Genomic DNA, 20,740 nt, shown 5'->3' with positions numbered 1-20,740 from the left:
ACTGTGAACAACTAGTTGTAGGTTACTAATGAGGACAGCTGACTTAATAAACTTAAAACATCAAAATATATTAAAAGTGTTGTAAATATATTTTGAACATACTTTGATATATATGTATATATTGTTATAGGTTCGTGAATCAACCAGTGGCCAAGTCTTACTTCCCGACGAAGTAAAAATCTGTGAAAGTGAGTTATAGTCCCACTTTTAAAATCTAATATTTTTGGGATGAGAATACATGCAGGTTTTATAAATGATTTACAAAATAGACACAAGTACGTGAAACTACATTCTATGGTTGAATTATCGAAATCGAATATGCCCCTTTTTATTAAGTCTGGTAATCTAAGAATTAGGGAACAGACACCCTAATTGACGCGAATCCTAAAGATAGATCTATCGGGCCCAACAAGCCCCATCCAAAGTACCGGATGCTTTAGTACTTCGAAATTTATATCATATCCGAAGGGTGTCCCGGAATGATGGGGATATTCTTATATATGCATTTTGTTAATGTCGGTTACCAGGTGTTCACCATATGAATGATTTTTATCTCTATGTATGGGATGTGTATTGAAATATGAAATCTTGTGGTCTATTATTATGATTTGATATATATAGGTTAAACCTATAACTCACCAACATTTTTGTTGACGTTTTAAGCATGTTTATTCTCAGGTGATTATTAAGAGCTTCCGCTGTCGCATACTTAAATAAGGACGAGATTTGGAGTCCATGCTTGTATGATATTGTGTAAAAACTGCATTCAAGAAACTTATTTTGTTGTAACATATTTGTATTGTAAACCATTATGTAATGGTCATGTGTAAACAGGATATTTTAGATTATCATTATTTGATAATCTACGTAAAGCTTTTTAAACCTTTATTGATGAAATAAAGGTTATGGTTTGTTTTAAAATGAATGCAGTCTTTGAAAAACGTCTCATATAGAGGTCAAAACCTCGCAACGAAATCAATTAATATGGAACGTTTTTAATCAATAAGAACGGGAAATTTCAGTTGGTATCAGAGCGTTGGTCTTAGAGAACCAGAATTTTGCATTAGTGTGTCTTATCGAGTTTGTTAGGATGCATTAGTGAGTCTGGACTTCGACCGTGTTTACTTGAAAAATCATTGCTTAACAAATTTTGTTGGAAACTATATATTTTTAACATGTGAATATTATGTGATATATTAATCTCTTAACAAGTTTGATATTATGTGATAGATGTCTACCTCTAGAACAAGTCCCATTGACTCACCTAATAATAATGAAGAGTCAAATGTAAATTGGAATGATTCGTGGACTGATTCACAAGTTCCCGAAGAGGAACCGGAAGAAGAGTCGGAACCGGAAGAAGAATCGGAACCGGAAGAAGAATCGGAACCAGATGAAGAAATAGAACCGGTGGGGGAAATAATAAAACGGTTAAGTAAAAGAAAATCCTCAACCAACCGACCAAGGTTAATTATGGTCAATGGTGTTTCCGCCAAGGAAGCAAAATATTGGGAGGATTACCAATTCTCCGATGAATCGGATTCCGACGAGAATTCCGATGATGTTATAGAAATTACCCCAACTGAATTTAAAAAGGCAAAAGAAAATAATAAGGGAAAGGGCATAAAAATAGAGAAATATAATTCCAACCCCGATGAACTTTATATGTATCGTCAACCCCCGAAGTCCTTAAGTTGTAACAATGACCCGGGAACCTCTAAACCACCAGGTTTTTCTAAACCAATGTGGATCACGACGGCTCGTATTAGGGGAACATCATATATCCCTAGAAACTTGGCAAAACGAACCAAAACCGAAGAAGAAGAAACAAGCGAGTCGGAATAAGATAGTTGTATTCGTGTGGTGTAATATATGTAATATAGTGTGCTTATGCTTTATGATATATGTAAAAATTGCTTGTATTAATAAGTATTTTTTTTTTATGAATCTAACTCTTGTCTATTTTACAGTATAAAAACACAAAATGGATAGACAACCCAATATTTTAAGAGACCTACCCGGAGACATGATTAATGAAATCTTGTCTAGAGTCGGTCAGAATTCTTCGGCACAACTATTTAAGGCGAGATCAGTTTGTAAGACATTCGAAGAACGTTCCAAGAATGCCTTAGTTTATAAAAGGCTTTCGTTCGAAAGATGGGGGATATCACATTGGGAAATCCATAAGTTACGATGTGTTTACTTTGACGCATATATTGCGGGGAACCCAAATGCTATTTTACGCAATGGGTTAAGAAATTATATTGACTCAATATATCCGAATATTGGACTTCGTGATTTAGAAAAAGCGGCTAACATGCAACATAAAGAAGCATGTTATGCTTACGGATTAGTAATGTTCGCTTCTCACCAAAGTGAGAACAAGAACATCGGCCTACAACTATTAAACAAAACGTTCCCACAAGTGACGGAGTCGGTAATTGGGGTAAGAAATGAGGTTTTTAGATTGTTACGGGTACGTTTCTTATTGACAATAAATCTGCTTACGTTTTATTTGATTCGGGTGCGGATAGAAGCTATATGAGTAGAGATTTTTGTGCTAAATTAAGTTGTCCATTGACGCCTTTGGATAGTAAATTTTTACTCGAATTAGCAAATGGTAAATTAATTTCAGCAGATAATATATGTCGGAATCGAGAAATTAAACTGGTTAGCGAAACATTTAAGATTGATTTGATACCAGTAGAGTTAGGGAGTTTTGATGTGATAATCGGTATGGACTGGTTGAAAGAAGTGAAAGCAGAGATCGTTTGTTACAAAAATGCAATTCGCATTATACGAGAAAAAGGAAAACCCTTAATGGTGTACGGAGAAAAGGGCAACACGAAGCTACATCTTATTAGTAATTTGAAGGCACAAAAACTAATAAGAAAAGGTTGCTATGCTGTTCTAGCACACGTCGAGAAAGTACAAACTGAAGAAAAGAGCATCAATGATGTTCCCGTCGCAAAAGAATTTCCCGATGTATTTCCGAAAGAATTACCGGGATTACCCCCACATCGATCCGTTGAATTTCAAATAGATCTTGTACCAGGAGCTGCACCAATAGCTCGTGCTCCTTACAGACTCGCACCCAGCGAGATGAAAGAACTGCAAAGCCAATTACAAGAACTTTTAGAGCGTGGTTTCATTCGACCAAGCACATCACCGTGGGGAGCTCCTGTTTTGTTTGTCAAGAAGAAAGATGGTACATTCAGGTTGTGTATCGACTACCGAGAGTTGAACAAACTTACCATCAAGAACCGCTATCCACTACCGAGAATCGACGACTTATTTGATCAACTACAAGGCTCGTCTGTTTATTCAAAGACTGACTTACGTTCCGGGTATCATCAAATGCGGGTGAAAGAAGAAGATATTCCAAAGACTGCTTTCAGAACACGTTACGGTCATTACGAGTTTATGGTCATGCCATTTGGTTTAACTAATGCACCAGCTGTGTTCATGGACCTTATGAACCGAGTGTGTGGACCATACCTTGACAAGTTTGTCATTGTTTTCATTGATGACATACTTATTTACTCAAAGAATGACCAAGAACACGGTGAACATTTGAGAAAGGTGTTAGAAGTATTGAGGAAGGAAGAATTGTACGCTAAGTTTTCAAAGTGTGCATTTTGGTTGGAAGAAGTTCAATTCCTCGGTCACATAGTGAACAAAGAAGGTATTAAGGTGGATCCGGCAAAGATAGAAACTGTTGAAAAGTGGGAAACCCCGAAAACTCCGAAACACATACGCCAGTTTTTAGGACTAGCTGGTTACTACAGAAGGTTCATCCAAGACTTTTCCAGAATAGCAAAACCCTTGACTGCATTAACGCATAAAGGGAAGAAATTTGAATGGAAGGATGAACAAGAGAAAGCGTTTCAGTTATTGAAGAAAAAGCTAACTACGGCACCTATATTGTCATTGCCTGAAGGGAATGATGATTTTGTGATTTATTGTGACGCATCAAAGCAAGGTCTCGGTTGTGTATTAATGCAACGAACGAAGGTGATTGCTTATGCGTCTAGACAATTGAAGATTCACGAGCAAAATTATACGACGCATGATTTGGAATTAGGCGCGGTTGTTTTTGCATTAAAGACTTGGAGGCACTACTTATATGGGGTCAAAAGTATTATATATACCGACCACAAAAGTCTTCAACACATATTTAATCAGAAACAACTGAATATGAGGCAGCGTAGGTGGATTGAATTGTTGAATGATTACGACTTTGAGATTCGTTACCACCCGGGGAAGGCAAATGTGGTAGCCGATGCCTTGAGCAGGAAGGACAGAGAACCCATTCGAGTAAAATCTATGAATATAATGATTCATAATAACCTTACTACTCAAATAAAGGAGGCGCAACAAGGAGTTTTAAAAGAGGGAAATTTAAAGGATGAAATACCCAAAGGATCGGAGAAGCATCTTAATATTCGGGAAGACGGAACCCGGTATAGGGCTGAAAGGATTTGGGTACCAAAATTTGGAGATATGAGAGAAATGGTACTTAGAGAAGCTCATAAAACCAGATACTCAATACATCCTGGAACGGGAAAGATGTACAAGGATCTCAAGAAACATTTTTGGTGGCCGGGTATGAAAGCCGATGTTGCTAAATACGTAGGAGAATGTTTGACATGTTCTAAGGTCAAAGCTGAGCATCAGAAACCATCAGGTCTACTTCAACAACCCGAAATCCCAGAATGGAAATGGGAAAACATTACCATGGATTTCATCACTAAATTGCCAAGGACTGCAAGTGGTTTTGATACTATTTGGGTAATAGTTGATCGTCTCACCAAATCAGCACACTTCCTGCCAGTAAAAGAAGATGACAAGATGGAGAAGTTAGCACGACTGTATTTGAAGGAAGTCGTCTCCAGACATGGAATACCAATCTCTATTATCTCTGATAGGGATGGCAGATTTATTTCAAGATTCTGGCAGACATTACAGCAAGCATTAGGAACTCGTCTAGACATGAGTACTGCCTATCATCCACAAACTGATGGGCAGAGCGAAAGGACGATACAAACGCTTGAAGACATGCTACGAGCATGTGTTATTGATTTCGGAAACAGTTGGGATCGACATCTACCGTTAGCAGAATTTTCCTACAACAACAGCTACCATTCAAGCATTGAGATGGCGCCGTTTGAAGCACTTTATGGTAGAAAGTGCAGGTCTCCGATTTGTTGGAGTGAAGTGGGGGATAGACAGATTACGGGTCCGGAGATTATACAAGAAACTACCGAGAAGATCATCCAAATTCAACAACGGTTGAAAACCGCCCAAAGTCGACAAAAGAGCTACGCTGACATTAAAAGAAAAGATATAGAATTTGAAATTGGAGAGATGGTCATGCTTAAAGTTGCACCTTGGAAAGGCGTTGTTCGATTTGGTAAACGAGGGAAATTAAATCCAAGGTATATTGGACCATTCAAGATTATTGATCGTGTCGGACCAGTAGCTTACCGACTAGAGTTACCTCAACAACTCGCGGCTGTACATAACACTTTCCACGTCTCGAATTTGAAGAAATGTTTTGCTAAAGAAGATCTCACTATTCCGTTAGATGAAATCCAAATCAACGAAAAACTTCAATTCATCGAAGAACCCGTCGAAATAATGGATCGTGAGGTTAAAAGACTTAAGCAAAACAAGATACCAATTGTTAAGGTTCGATGGAATGCTCGTAGAGGACCCGAGTTCACCTGGGAGCGTGAAGATCAGATGAAGAAGAAATACCCGCATCTATTTCCAGAAGATTCGTCAACACCTTCAACAGCTTAAAATTTCGGGACGAAATTTATTTAACGGGTAGGTACTGTAGTGACCCGAACTTTTCCATGTTTATATATATTAATTGAGATTGATATTTACTTGATTAAATGTTTCCAACATGTTAAGCAATTAAACTTGTTAAGACTTGATTAATTGAAATATGTTTCATATAGACAATTGACCACCCAAGTTGACCGGTGATTCACGAACGTTAAAACATGTAAAAACTATACGATGACATATATATGGTTATATATATAGTTAACATAATTTTATTATAAGTATGTATCTCATTAGGTATTTTAACAATGAGTTATATACATAAAAATGAGACTATTAATTTAAGAAACTCGAAAACGATATATATAACGATTATCGTTATAACAACGTCTTACTAGGTACATATGAATCATATTAAGATATTGATACACTTGGTTAATTATGTTAAATGATAAGTAAATATATTATTAAGTGTATTAACAATGAATTACATATGTAAAAATAAGACTACTAACTTAATGATTTCGAAACGAGACATATATGTAACGATTATCGTTGTAACGACATTTAACAGTATATACATCATACTAAGATATATTATATATCATAATATCATGATAATATAACAATTTAACATCTCATTTGTTATAATAAACAATGGGTTAACAACATTAAACAAGATCGTTAACCTAAAGGTTTCAAAACAACATTTACATGTAACGACTAACGATGAGTTAACGACTCAGTTAAAATATATATACATGTAGTGTTTTAATATGTATTTATACACTTTTGAAAGACTTCAATACACTTATCAAAATACTTCTACTTAACAAAAATGCTTACAATTACATCCTCGTTCAGTTTCATCAACAATTCTACTCGTATGCACCCGTATTCGTACTCGTACAATACACAGCTTTTAGATGTATGTACTATTGGTATATACACTCCAATGATCAGCTCTTAGCAGCCCATGTGAGTCACCTAACACATGTGGGAACCATCATTTGGCAACTAGCATGAAATATCTCATAAAATTACAAAAATATGAGTAATCATTCATGACTTATTTACATGAAAACAAAATTACATATCCTTTATATCTAATCCATACACCAACGACCAAAAACACCTACAAACACTTTCATTCTTCAATTTTCTTCATCTAATTGATCTCTCTCAAGTTCTATCTTCAAGTTCTAAGTGTTCTTCATAAATTCCAAAAGTTCTAGTTTCATAAAATCAAGAATACTTTCAAGATTGCTAGCTCACTTCCAATCTTGTAAGGTGATCATCCAACCTCAAGAAATCTTTGTTTCTTACAGTAGGTTATCATTCTAATACAAGGTAATAATCATATTCAAACTTTGGTTCAATTTCTATAACTATAACAATCTTATTTCAAGTGATGATCTTACTTGAACTTGTTTTCGTGTCATGATTTTGCTTCAAGAACTTTGAGCCATCCAAGGATCCATTGAAGCTAGATCCATTTTTATTTTTTCCAGTAGGTTCATCCAAGGAACTTAAGGTAGTAATGATGTTCATAACATCATTCGATTCATACATATAAAGCTATCTTATTCGAAGGTTTAAACTTGTAATCACTAGAACATAGTTTAGTTAATTCTAAACTTGTTCGCAAACAAAAGTTAATCCTTCTAACTTGACTTTTAAAATCAACTAAACACATGTTCTATATCTATATGATATGCTAACTTAATGATTTAAAACCTGGAAACACGAAAAACACCGTAAAACCGGATTTACGCCGTCGTAGTAACACCGCGGGCTGTTTTGGGTTAGTTAATTAAAAACTATTATAAACTTTGATTTAAAAGTTGTTATTCTGAGAAAATGATTTTTATTATGAACATGAAACTATATCCAAAAATTATGTTTAAACTCAAAGTGGAAGTATGTTTTCTAAAATGGTCATCTAGACGTCGTTCTTTCGACTGAAATGACTACCTTTACAAAAATGACTTGTAACTTATTTTTCCGACTATAAACCTATACTTTTTCTGTTTAGATTCATAAAATAGAGTTCAATATGAAACCATAGCAATTTGATTCACTCAAAACGGATTTAAAATGAAGAAGTTATGGGTAAAACAAGATTGGATAATTTTTCTCATTTTAGCTACGTGAAAATTAGTAACAAATCTATTCCAACCATAACTTAATCAACTTGTATTGTATATTATGTAATCTTGAGATACCATAGACACGTATACAATGTTTCGACCTATCATGTCGACACATCTATATATATTTCGGAACAACCATAGACACTCTATATGTGAATGTTGGAGTTAGCTATACAGGGTTGAGGTTGATTCCAAAATATATATAGTTTGAGTTGTGATCAATACTGAGATACGTATACACTGGGTCGTGGATTGATTCAAGATAATATTTATCGATTTATTTCTGTACATCTAACTGTGGACAACTAGTTGTAGGTTACTAATGAGGACAGCTGACTTAATAAACTTAAAACATCAAAATATATTAAAAGTGTTGTAAATATATTTTGAACATACTTTGATATATATGTATATATTGTTATAGGTTCGTGAATCAACCAGTGGCCAAGTCTTACTTCCCGACGAAGTAAAAATCTGTGAAAGTGAGTTATAGTCCCACTTTTAAAATCTAATATTTTTGGGATGAGAATACATGCAGGTTTTATAAATGATTTACAAAATAGACACAAGTACGTGAAACTACATTCTATGGTTGAATTATCGAAATCGAATATGCCCCTTTTTATTAAGTCTGGTAATCTAAGAATTAGGGAACAGACACCCTAATTGACGCGAATCCTAAAGATAGATCTATCGGGCCCAACAAGCCCCATCCAAAGTACCGGATGCTTTAGTACTTCGAAATTTATATCATATCCGAAGGGTGTCCCGGAATGATGGGGATATTCTTATATATGCATTTTGTTAATGTCGGTTACCAGGTGTTCACCATATGAATGATTTTTATCTCTATGTATGGGATGTGTATTGAAATATGAAATCTTGTGGTCTATTATTATGATTTGATATATATAGGTTAAACCTATAACTCATCAACATTTTTGTTGACGTTTTAAGCATGTTTATTCTCAGGTGATTATTAAGAGCTTCCGCTGTCGCATACTTAAATAAGGACGAGATTTGGAGTCCATGCTTGTATGATATTGTGTAAAAACTGCATTCAAGAAACTTATTTTGTTGTAACATATTTGTATTGTAAACCATTATGTAATGGTCATGTGTAAACAGGATATTTTAGATTATCATTATTTGATAATCTACGTAAAGCTTTTTAAACCTTTATTGATGAAATAAAGGTTATGGTTTGTTTTAAAATGAATGCAGTCTTTGAAAAACGTCTCATATAGAGGTCAAAACCTCGCAACGAAATCAATTAATATGGAACGTTTTTAATCAATAAGAACGGGACATTTCAGACGGGCCTCAAGCTTTCTCTCAATGCGGCTCCAACACCAAACTCATATCCATCCCAATGGCTCACCACTCTCAAAACTACAAGCCTTTTTGTGAATGTTCTCTTAAAAATATTTGAAAAATGGTTAAAATGCCCTCATTTTCTAAAGTTTTTGTCAATGTGTGACGTCCTCCAGATAGGGCCTGGAAGAATAACGTCACTAAATATATCAAATCACAATTGTATAAACGAGAACGACTCTATATGAGACGTTTTATTGAGTTTTGCAGCAGAAGATAAATAAATTACATTGTATTTAATGAACAATGCATTAAATGTCTTTAATTGATATGATATGAAATGCATGACTCCAAGCATGGCAAGCAATCATCATCAAAGCAGCAGATATACAGCGGAAGCAATATTTAAATACCTGAGAATAAACATGCTTAAAAAGTCAACACTAGGTTGAGTGAGTTCATAGGTTTGTCATAAATAATGATTTCAGTAATAGTGTTAGACCACAAGATTTTTGTTCATAAGCTTGGTCTCGCAGGGACCAATTAGTAGATCACGCAGATCCAAAAGTTGTTCATAAGCTTGGTCTCGCAGGGACCAATTAGTAAATCACGCAGATTCAAAAGTTATTCATAAGCTTGGTCTTACATGGACCAATTAGTAGATCACGTAGATCCAAAAGTTGTTCATAAGCTTGGTCTCACATGGACCAATTAGTAGATGGACCAATTAGTAGATCTCGCAGATCCAAAAGTTGTTCATAAGCTTGGTCTCACATGGACCAATTAGTAGATTTCGCAGATCCAAAAGTTGTTCATAAGTTTGGTCTCGCAGGGACCAATTAGTAGATCACGCAGATCCAAAAGTTGTTCAAAGTTTGCCCCAAAGACAAGTTGTGTTTATACTTGTCGGTTAGAGACCTAGTCGGACATAGCCGGGTATAGCATAGTTTAAAGTTGGTACTTGTGTCTAGCGTGTAAAACAGTTATAGAAGTTGCGCATGTATTCTCAGCCCAAAAATGTAAATAGTAAAAGGGATTCAAATAAACTCACGAAAAATCAGTTTTAGTATTTGTACTCATTTCATAAAAACAGTTATAAAAGTAGCGCATGTATTCTCAGCCCAAAAATATAGATAAAAAGGGAACTATGAAAACTCATGAAAAATCAGTTTTAGTATTTGTATTCATTTCATAAAAACAGTTATAAAAGTAGCGCATATATTCTCAGCCCAAAAATGTAAAGAGTAAAAGGGATATATAAACTCACGAAAAATCAGTTTTAGTATTTGTATTCATTTCATAAAAACAGTTATAAAAGTTGTGCATGTATTCTCAGCCCAAAAATATATATAAAAAGGGAGCAGATGAACTCACGATACGATATAATAGTTTGTAGTAAATATGTGTATGATGGCACTGAACAAGTGCAGAGTTGTCCTCGGATTCACGAACCTATATCAAGTATATATATTAACACATATATTCGTAATTGAATAAGTTTATATATATATATATATATATATATATATATATATATATATATATATACATATACATATATATATATATATATATATATATATATATATATATATATATATATATATATATAAATACTGTTATGTATATATTCTACATATAAGTATTTATTTGATAAAATATTATTAATAATGTTAATAAATAAAGAGTTGTATTATTTTGTAATAATAATAATACTGGTAGTAAAAATGATAATAATCATAATAAGGTGTAAAATTAATAATAATTATTATAATAATTGTAAAAGTGAAAGTTCTTATAATAATTAAAATGTTATATGTTTATAGTAGTAATGATATTAATAATTTTTGTAATATCTACAATAATAATCATAATATTAGTAATAGTAAGAGTGATATTAGTAGTAAAAATAATAATAATACTATAGTGTTAATGATAGCAAAAATAATAATTTTTGTAAAACATGATAATACTTTTTAATAATAATAATGCTAATAAAGATAGTCATATTAGTAACAATAATAATGATAACATTAATAATAATACTTATATAAAATGATACTAGTACTAATAACAATGATAATAATAGTTTGTATTGTTTTCAAAATAATAATAATAATAATAATAATAATAATTCTAATCATAATAATGATAGTAATTTTTAAAACGATAATAATAATGATAGTTTTAATAATACCAATAGTTATAATGATAATACTAATAATTGTAATAATAATACTAGTAATACTAATAATACTTTTAATACTAGTAACAATAATAATAATAATAATATTAGTAATAATAATAATAATAATAATAATAATAATAATAATAATAATAATAATAATAATAATAATAATAATAATTATAATAATAATTATTATAATAATAATAATAATAATAATAATAATGAAATAATAATTATAGTAAAAGTAAAAGTATACCTCACAAGAATAGGTTTTAAAAAATAAACTGCTATGACCGGGACTCGAACCCGCGACCTCTCGTTCCCCGACATCACCCAACACCATCCTTCTATTTCTGTTTTCTGAATTTATTAGAACACAATTTCATATAACCCATTTTTTTTATGTTCATCTTCTTCTTCCTCTCAAAATTACACAGGCCCAAATAATCATAGTAGTGATTAAGAAATCGGTTTTAGACTTCCAAACAGAATGTACTCAATTTATAAAAACTTTGAATTACTTGAAACGAAGAAAAAGAAAAAAAATTATTATTGCTGCTACTGCAGTCGTGAAAATAAAAAAAAATAAAAAGTTGAATCTTGATTTAAAGACTGTTTTAGCTTGAAATTATAACATTAAATATGTTTCAAATCGTTCCTATAAACTTCTGAGATCCTCAATTGAATCTGAAACATCAAAATGAATACGAATTTCTCGATGAACACATTGTTTGACTTTTGATTTTAAAAGTTTGACTCCGAAATTACAACTCGATAATGGAAATTGGAACCTGAGATTTTGCACATAGTTTAAAAGAAAGAATCCTAACACGACTACATTATTAGATTTTGAAGAATGATTCGATTTCGAATTATGGGATAATTTATCAAGAACAGAGGTTGAACTTTGTTAAATGGGTTTCTGTTTTGATTTTTAATTAGCATCGATCATCAGTAAATTTATAAACGATTATGATGAGTTTTAACAATAATTAATGCAGCACCATTTGCTGTTATAGTCAACATTGGGTCACGATTAAAAAAAATGAAAAGCAAAAATTCACGATGGGAAAGAAATAAAAAAAAATAAAAAAGGCAACTATATAAAACTGGAAACAGATCACGATGGAATAAGAAATTAGATTGCAGATTTTGATCAATAATGCAGATTATGTTAACTAACAAGTTTCTGTATTTTTCTGATTAGTATTAATAAATATATATATTAATAATAATACTTTTAATAAAATTAATAATAATAACAATATCAAAATAATAAAATGATCACAATAATAATAATTTTTGATAATAATAACTAATAATGTTAATAATAATATTATTAATAATAATAATAAATTGTATTATTATTATAATAATGATATTTATAATAATTTTAGTAGTAGTGATGATACTATTAATATTAATAGTAATATTAACATTAGTAGTTATATTAATGGTAATAATGATTAATAATAATAATAATAATAATAATAATAATAATAATAATAATAATAATAATAATAATAATAATACTTGTAAATGATAATGATAATGATAATGATTAATGATAATATTGTTAAATATTATATTAATATTATTAATTAATACTAATGTATTATTATTTACAAATAACTATTCGTGAATCGTCAGAAATTTGTCGAAGTTTAGATGAAATTATGAACACATTTCAAAATTTTTGAGATTCAGTTTAACTGACTTTGATTATCGTGTCAGAATCACATAAGGATTAAGTTTAAATTTAGTCGAAAATTTTCGGGTTGTTATACAATGAGTCATAAAAAACCGTAATTCCAAAATGTCTCCTGATTACGCACTACATGCCATTTTTTAAATGATGTCGGGGGCATTTTACAGTTACGTTCTTTGAAGACATATTATTAAACATTTTGAAAAATAAGGACATTATAATCAATTTCTCAACAAAAAATAAAGAAAAAAAGATATTCTAAAACAAAAACTATTTGACCTATGTCACATATTATCCCACTAGTTTGTGACCTAGATCTTATCCTCTAAAGTCCACAATTAACAGCTTACAATTTCATATGATACAACATCAAATTTATTAAAATTAAAACTCTAACATATACTATTATATTATTATTAATATTAATATTAATATTAATATTAATATTTAGATTGACATTAGTATTAATATTAATATTAACATTAGTATTAATATTAAGATTAAGATTAAGATTAAGATAAATATTATTAATCTTAAATTTAACATTAGCATTTAATATTAACATTAATATTAACATTAACATTAATATTAACATTAATATAATAATTATTTGCATAACATTAATAGACTGTTGGTGAGTAGTTATTCTAGCTCAGTGGCGAATCTAGGATCAAAATTCAATAGGTTCTATACTTCTTTTCAAAACTAATTATATTTTATAGGCACTTTAGTCGTTGTTTACTCAAAAAAAAAATAAAAAAACTATAAATTCCACAAATATATGTTACACTTAAATTTAGTGGTGTCTCATAAAATTTGAAAATAATTTGTAAATATTAGTTATACTAATGGTGTCATTTGATCCCACTATCTTCAACCTAGATACGCTCTTGCTCTAGCTCGAACCCACAAAGGAACAAATTCTAATTTTTGGAATGTAACGCCACCTACATTACGATCTTCATAAGAGGACGCGATTCACATAATTAGATCCGATTTCAAATGGCGCAGACGTTTGACAAACAAGAAAATATTTATACTCTAGTCTGTCCATGTTAGCCCTAACACATAGACTCTATATGTCATAGAGCCATACACGATCAAGTCGTTAACCTAATTGGGTTGGCCCGCCATATTGGTCCAGGTCAGTCTTACTCCAAATAAATATTCAATTCTCAACCCTAGCTAACATCCTTATAAAACCTTCTCTAAGGTAAATTTTCACTTTATAAATTAAAATCGTGTCGCGTTCCGTTAGTTTAGATACACTCAAATGTTGTTTGGGTTTAATCTAAAGATCTGCGAACCACGTTTATAGATAAGATATAGTCTAAAGGTCTATAGGCTGAATATCGGAGACAGTTTGTTCTATATCTACTAAATATAATTTAAAATCTTGAATTATTGTAATCCAGTTTTAATTATTAACAATCTTGGAATAAAAAAGCAATAAGAATTTCTTTTTAGCAAAAGTCACATTAATAGAATTAATTCATATAGTTAATAGATTCACAAATGTTACAGTATGGGAACATTTTGTAAACAATGTAATAACGAGAAAGTTACTTGTACAAATATTGTAATCATTTAATATACATATGGTTTGTATAAAATTATTCATAATAGATTATTTTTTTAATGAACTTTTCAATACGCACACGATGACACGATGTTAAGAAATTTAATAACTAAGTCAAAATAATAATAAATAATACTATAAAAATGGAAAAAAAAAATATATATTATTAATAATAATTTTCGCAAAGTTTCGAACAAGTATTACAATAGTATAATTTAACTCGTAAAAATAACACATTCATAAAAGGTACAATATCTTGATATTTTTAGTCAATATGATATCTATAAACTAAATGTACAAAATTTATATGAATATATGTATATAATCAATAGAACCATTCAAAAAAATAAAATTCATAACCTTCTAAAATGTACAGAGTACATAATTCACTAGAATTATTTATATAATATTCATAAGTTTTTTATAACTTCAATACACCCATAATAATAATAATAACTAGAAAATTACCGGCTCACGCGATGCGGCGGGGCCTTCGAATTTCATACTCATATTTAATGTGACGTTATGTATTTACAGATTTAAAAACGCGTTGCTACGGGTATGTTTGGAAACACGTTGTTAGTACCTAATATACCTAATGGACTCCACATTTTTAACGCCAGAAAAATCGCATAAATAAGGAAACATAACCATAACATCATGTTTACATATATACATAATGTTGAGCGAGAATTGTGATAAAAAAGTTGCAAACAAAAAGAAAGAAAAGGGGGCATGAGGACTTGAACTCAAGTCTTTTCTCTTAAAAACTCATAATCTTACGACTTGCTCTAAACATCTAATTGATATAATTAGTTGGGTTTGTTTATCATATACTACGTATAATGTTTTCTTTCATAAAAAAAGATATCCGTTTCAAATATAGCTAGTTGCGTTTTGTTCGTAAAACTAATTCGAGTTTAACGGTGATAACGATGAAACCTAAATCGCAGCGAAAAAAAAAGATAAATCTAGTCATAAAATTGGGTGAGTTTTATCTAAGAGTTATTATGTTGAATAAAGACATTACACTTTAGCCATCCTAGTTATTATATATGGTATTTTTAACCCTATATATTTACATCTTCTATCCCTTATGTATAACCCACTTTACATAAATTTCCCTTGACAAAAACTACATGTACCAAAGAATGAAACGACCAAAATTTTGTTTGATATTAGTAGATATGGTAATAATAATAATAATAATAATAATAATAATAATAATAATAATAATAATAATTAAAAGGGTGATCGCGGCTTTGGAAGATGCTGACAATTTTGTAGTTACATTTCGTGGCTCATAAGTTTTGTTTGGCGTTGAAGGCTCGATGTAGTCTTGTAGATTTTGTTTTGTTTCGTTCCTCGATGTGTTGTTTTGCTGGTGTTATCGTCGTAGTCTCATGTGTTATTGTTTCAGGTTATTTTGTCGTGTGTGTTGTTGTTGGTCTCTTGTCGTGTAAGTTGTGTTGTTTTGTAGGTCGCTTTTCTTGAGTCGTGTTCGTGTATTGTCTAACTTCTTGCTAGTTTTTTTTTTTTTTTTTAAATATTATGCTTACCTTTCAAATAATAATAAAAATAGTAATAATAATAATAATAATATATAATAGTAATAATAATATTAATAATAATTATATTAATAATAATAATAATAATAATAATAATAAAGAAATCAATAATAATAATAATAATAATAATAATAATAATAATAATAATAATAATAAAATGAGTATTAAAAATAAAAATTGTATTTAAAAAAATTTTACTTTTCATTTGTCTTTATATTCGTTCTGCGGCTATGAAAAGCTATTTCCTAAGTCTACAAATTTACAGACAAAAGAAGACACTAGTTTATCTTATATCTTTAAAAATATCTACGAGCGCCTAAACATCTTTGAACGTGCACACATAAAGACATAGCAAGATCTGCATAACGAAAAAGAAAACAACACCACCGAACTATTGGTTTAGTGGTAAAAAGGCTCAATTGGTTCTGGATCCGTATCCTTGAAAATATAGATGCAGGTTCAAATCCTGGAGTGTGAGTTTTCTCCAAAGTTGTGCATCTAGTATCTTTCACTCTGTGCGGGCCAAGCAGTTAACCTAAATCATTCCGGATACGTTTTGCACACTTCAACCGTTTGGTGATGTCTCCAATATATAGAGTCCGAAAGATACATTTTACCAATCAATATACAATGTACTTTGTCTAGGAGTCCGGTGAAAAGCCTCCATGTGCTATCAGCCGCAGGTTATAAGACCACTCGTATCAATTGGGTGGTTGAAGCGCCGTTGAGCGGCGTTTGCAAAGACGCCGATGCTAGCGAGCGTGTTGGAGCTTCGTTGGGAGGAACGTGATGCAACATGTTGTTGTATATCATATTAAATGGCTTTATTTGTCTGTACCATATGTATTAAACTTATACATTATATTAATTAATTAATTTTGGTGTGTCCATTTTATGGTAAAGGGGTATGTCATGGATTCTAGAGAGTGTGATGAGTTAAGTGATAGAAAAAAGCTATCGAGGTGACGCTGATGTGGCACAATGTGATTGTATGATTAGTGTCATGAATAAGAGTAGTCTAACTCCATTCACGTTTTATAGCCATTTTGAAGAATAATACAATAAGACAAGACTTGTTCCATAACCTCTTGCATTGAAACGAACGTCTCATCATGGAACCCATCTAAATAAATGTTAGGAGTGTGAAATTGGAACAAAAATGAAAGAAAACAAATTTTTTTGGGAACCAAGTTTACTTGTGTAAAAAAATATCTACGAAAGTTTTTGTACTTGGAGTTCAAGTTAACTTGTGCAATAAGGAACTGGGTTTAATATTTCACTATAAATAGACTCCTAGCTTCATTGCAACATTGTGCACGGAAAATATAATGGATTTGTCTTGTTTGCGTTCGTGGAATAAACTCTTCTCCATATTGGAGTTGATATATAACCGTGTTAAATCCTTGTGTTGTTTATCATTTTATTTATCGTTTGAAGCTTTATTTTATTCGTTTGTTTTTCGTGGGTTATATGATTAATGGTACCACAAACATATTTTCTTGTTATAGTCCGCTACAAATCCTAACAAGTGGTATCAAAACTTCAAGGTTTGAAGTTCGGGCACTACGGCGGATTTAAAATAGGTTTTTGATATATAGATGATTCGGTGTTTTCATCATGGTTAATAAAATGACAGCTAGGGTTTCATCTAACATGTATGTAGAGTTGATCACACTAGGATTGGGTGATGGTTCTGACGGTTTATGATGTAATCATAACGATGGTTGCATTATGGTTGCATTATGAGGGTGATTTGCAGACAATCGGACCGTTGGATTTTCGGTTATAGTAATGCGATCTTGTTGCAGTTTCTAGGTGAATATCAGGTTTGAAGAAGCGAGTGGCGAGATGGTTTTACCTTGGGAAACTACGGGTGATACGGGTTGAATTTTCAGAGATGATGGTTTGTTACGGAATCTCAAGAGGGCGGTTTCTCTCAGGTTTTGACGGTGCGGTAACGAATAGGAACACATACGTTCAGAAATCGATAGTAGGAGTTATTGGGGAAGTTTGGATACTTGCAGTACCGTTCCTGCCTCAACTCCACAATCACAATCATTTGTGAATAAAAAAAGGTGGTTTGCTACTGCCCCCGACATTGAAAAGTTTTGAAATGGGATGACCAATGTGATTGGTCGGAAATTCCATGGTATTCAGAATATGTGAGCGGATTTGAGCTTCTCTCACTAAGGAAATTGGTTGTCGAATGGTGTTGGATAGAACGCGTTTGACCGGTGCTAGGGTTTTGGTTGATGGTTGATTCAACAAACAAGCAATTTTATCGGAGGTGACCAATTAGGAGTGTTTAGGTGATGGATGGAGTAGATAATCCATAAATTTCGGAACTTGAGCTTTCTAGAATTGTCGAGGGTGTAGGGAACTCGGTGATAGTTTGGTAACCGATGGAAGTTTTGGTCTAGTGGGAATTGGACGGATAGTGGAGTTATGAAGACGATTATGCAACGTGCGTCTCTAACGTTTTCGCATTGTTAGTGTGTTGATTCCAGGACACTAGGGGACTCAAGTACTTGTTTACTCTCTAGTGACAAAGAACTTTGCGACTGATCTGTGGTACGAACCAACTTTCTTCTCAGGTAATTGTTGTTTTATTCTTACTCGTACAGTTTGAGCATGCTTGTGAATGAGGAGACAGGTTTGTGGATCCATAGCGCTAGAGGAAGTTAGAGTACCAACGTGAAAGCGGAAATTTGAAAGGTGTCAAATTCGAGGTTGTGATTGTGTTCTCATTGGAGCGTTGATGAAGAGTCTACGAAGGCATCTTTCGAATTTTCTAATTGATGGGAAGGAAAATCAGAGATAGACAAAAATTTGGTACGGGTGATCATTGACATGTCAGTGGCAGTATTGCACATGTCTAGAGCGATTAGTGAGGCGATTTATCTCATGTTTAAATCATGTAGTTGAAGTTTCACATACTTCAAAGGGGCTAAAAGTTGAGTATGGAGAGCTTTAAACACGGAACAAGGAAATGAATGGCGAGGGTATGTCACCAGATGTGAGGTAGCAAGTCAGAATGTGAGAAATAGAGTCGAGCATTTGAAAATTCCAAGCTGGATTTGAAACTCATGAAAATTTGATTCTACCATTTTTCATGGCTTCTCAATATTTATTTTACTATTTTTTTTAAAAATTCTCTACTTATTAGCGGGAGGTCCACTTAGAAGCAATCTCTTTATCCGTCGAATAGAGTGAGTGATGACTTTTTCTACTTTTGAGAGTGCTTCACTCTAGGTGGAGAAATGACTTGCTTCACTCTAGGTTAAATGTTGGTTAATGAACTAAACGACAAAGTTAAGCATGATGATTAACCAAAGAATATGTTTTGATAATGACACATACATACGCATAAGTGATGACCGACATCTTAACATAAAACACGCAAGGTCACTAATCCATACTTTATCTTGCAAATGACCAAGTTAAACATAGCCTAAATAATGGAATTAAAGATCAGTAAAATACACGGTCAAGGTACGGTCGACCGTATACCCAGCCGTAGAACCCCAAACTGAATTGTAACGCAGTTTTATGAAAACAAGTTGCACGGTCGCCACTACGGTCAACCGCAGTGCGACCGTAGTTTTCTCTGTCACCAATTTTGACCAAATTAAGTTTGACTAGTTCCCGACATCTATAATTCATGAAACCTTTCTCAACATGCTTAGAATAGATGCCTTCTCCATACTCAATCAAGTTTTGGTCATAAAAACACTAATCGTGGTTAATTACACCTAATGGCATCTTAATGACAAATTAACCAAGATTGGGCATAACACATAAGTGTTAAACAATAACTTGTGATCTTAAATCTTATCTAGACATCCTTAGTATGATCATCAAGTACCAACACACTTAAGCCAATATCACTAGAACAATAATTATTATTAAAGATGACTTGGTGATTAATTAAGGCTAAATGAAGAACAATGCTTTCAAGTGTAACTAGTAAAGACTTGTAATCCTAAAATACACTTAGATACATTTAGGATGGTCACCAAGTCCCAACTAGAGATTGCTCTTTCCTTGTGCACGTGTTGGACATTAATGTGTGCTTACACATTAATCATGCAATATGTTATATTGCAAGTAAGCTTACTTAAAGCTTAAAATTATAAGTTGTGCAAATATCTATATGATTGATCTTAGAGTTACTATCTCTTGCTATGTGTAAGTATTACTTGCTACTTGCTAATATGTTTAATACTCATAAATTTGTCAACTTAATTAATATGCTTGCTATGTGCTTACTAGTTAGAATTCAAGTAACTAGCCTACTCCAATAGATTAAGTGTAAAATGGTTCACAATGGAACTATGGTCAATTATTTGTTTAGTCCTGTCTAAGTAACAAATTGTGATTGCATGTTCAAGTATCACTTAACTTTGATGTCTCTACACATTTAATTATTATCTT

Source organism: Rutidosis leptorrhynchoides, chromosome 3 (genome assembly GCF_046630445.1).
Source record: "Rutidosis leptorrhynchoides isolate AG116_Rl617_1_P2 chromosome 3, CSIRO_AGI_Rlap_v1, whole genome shotgun sequence".
Lineage (NCBI taxonomy): Eukaryota > Viridiplantae > Streptophyta > Magnoliopsida > Asterales > Asteraceae > Rutidosis > Rutidosis leptorrhynchoides.
The sequence above is the reverse complement of the archived record's forward strand: the minus strand, read 5'-3'. Positions refer to the sequence as shown.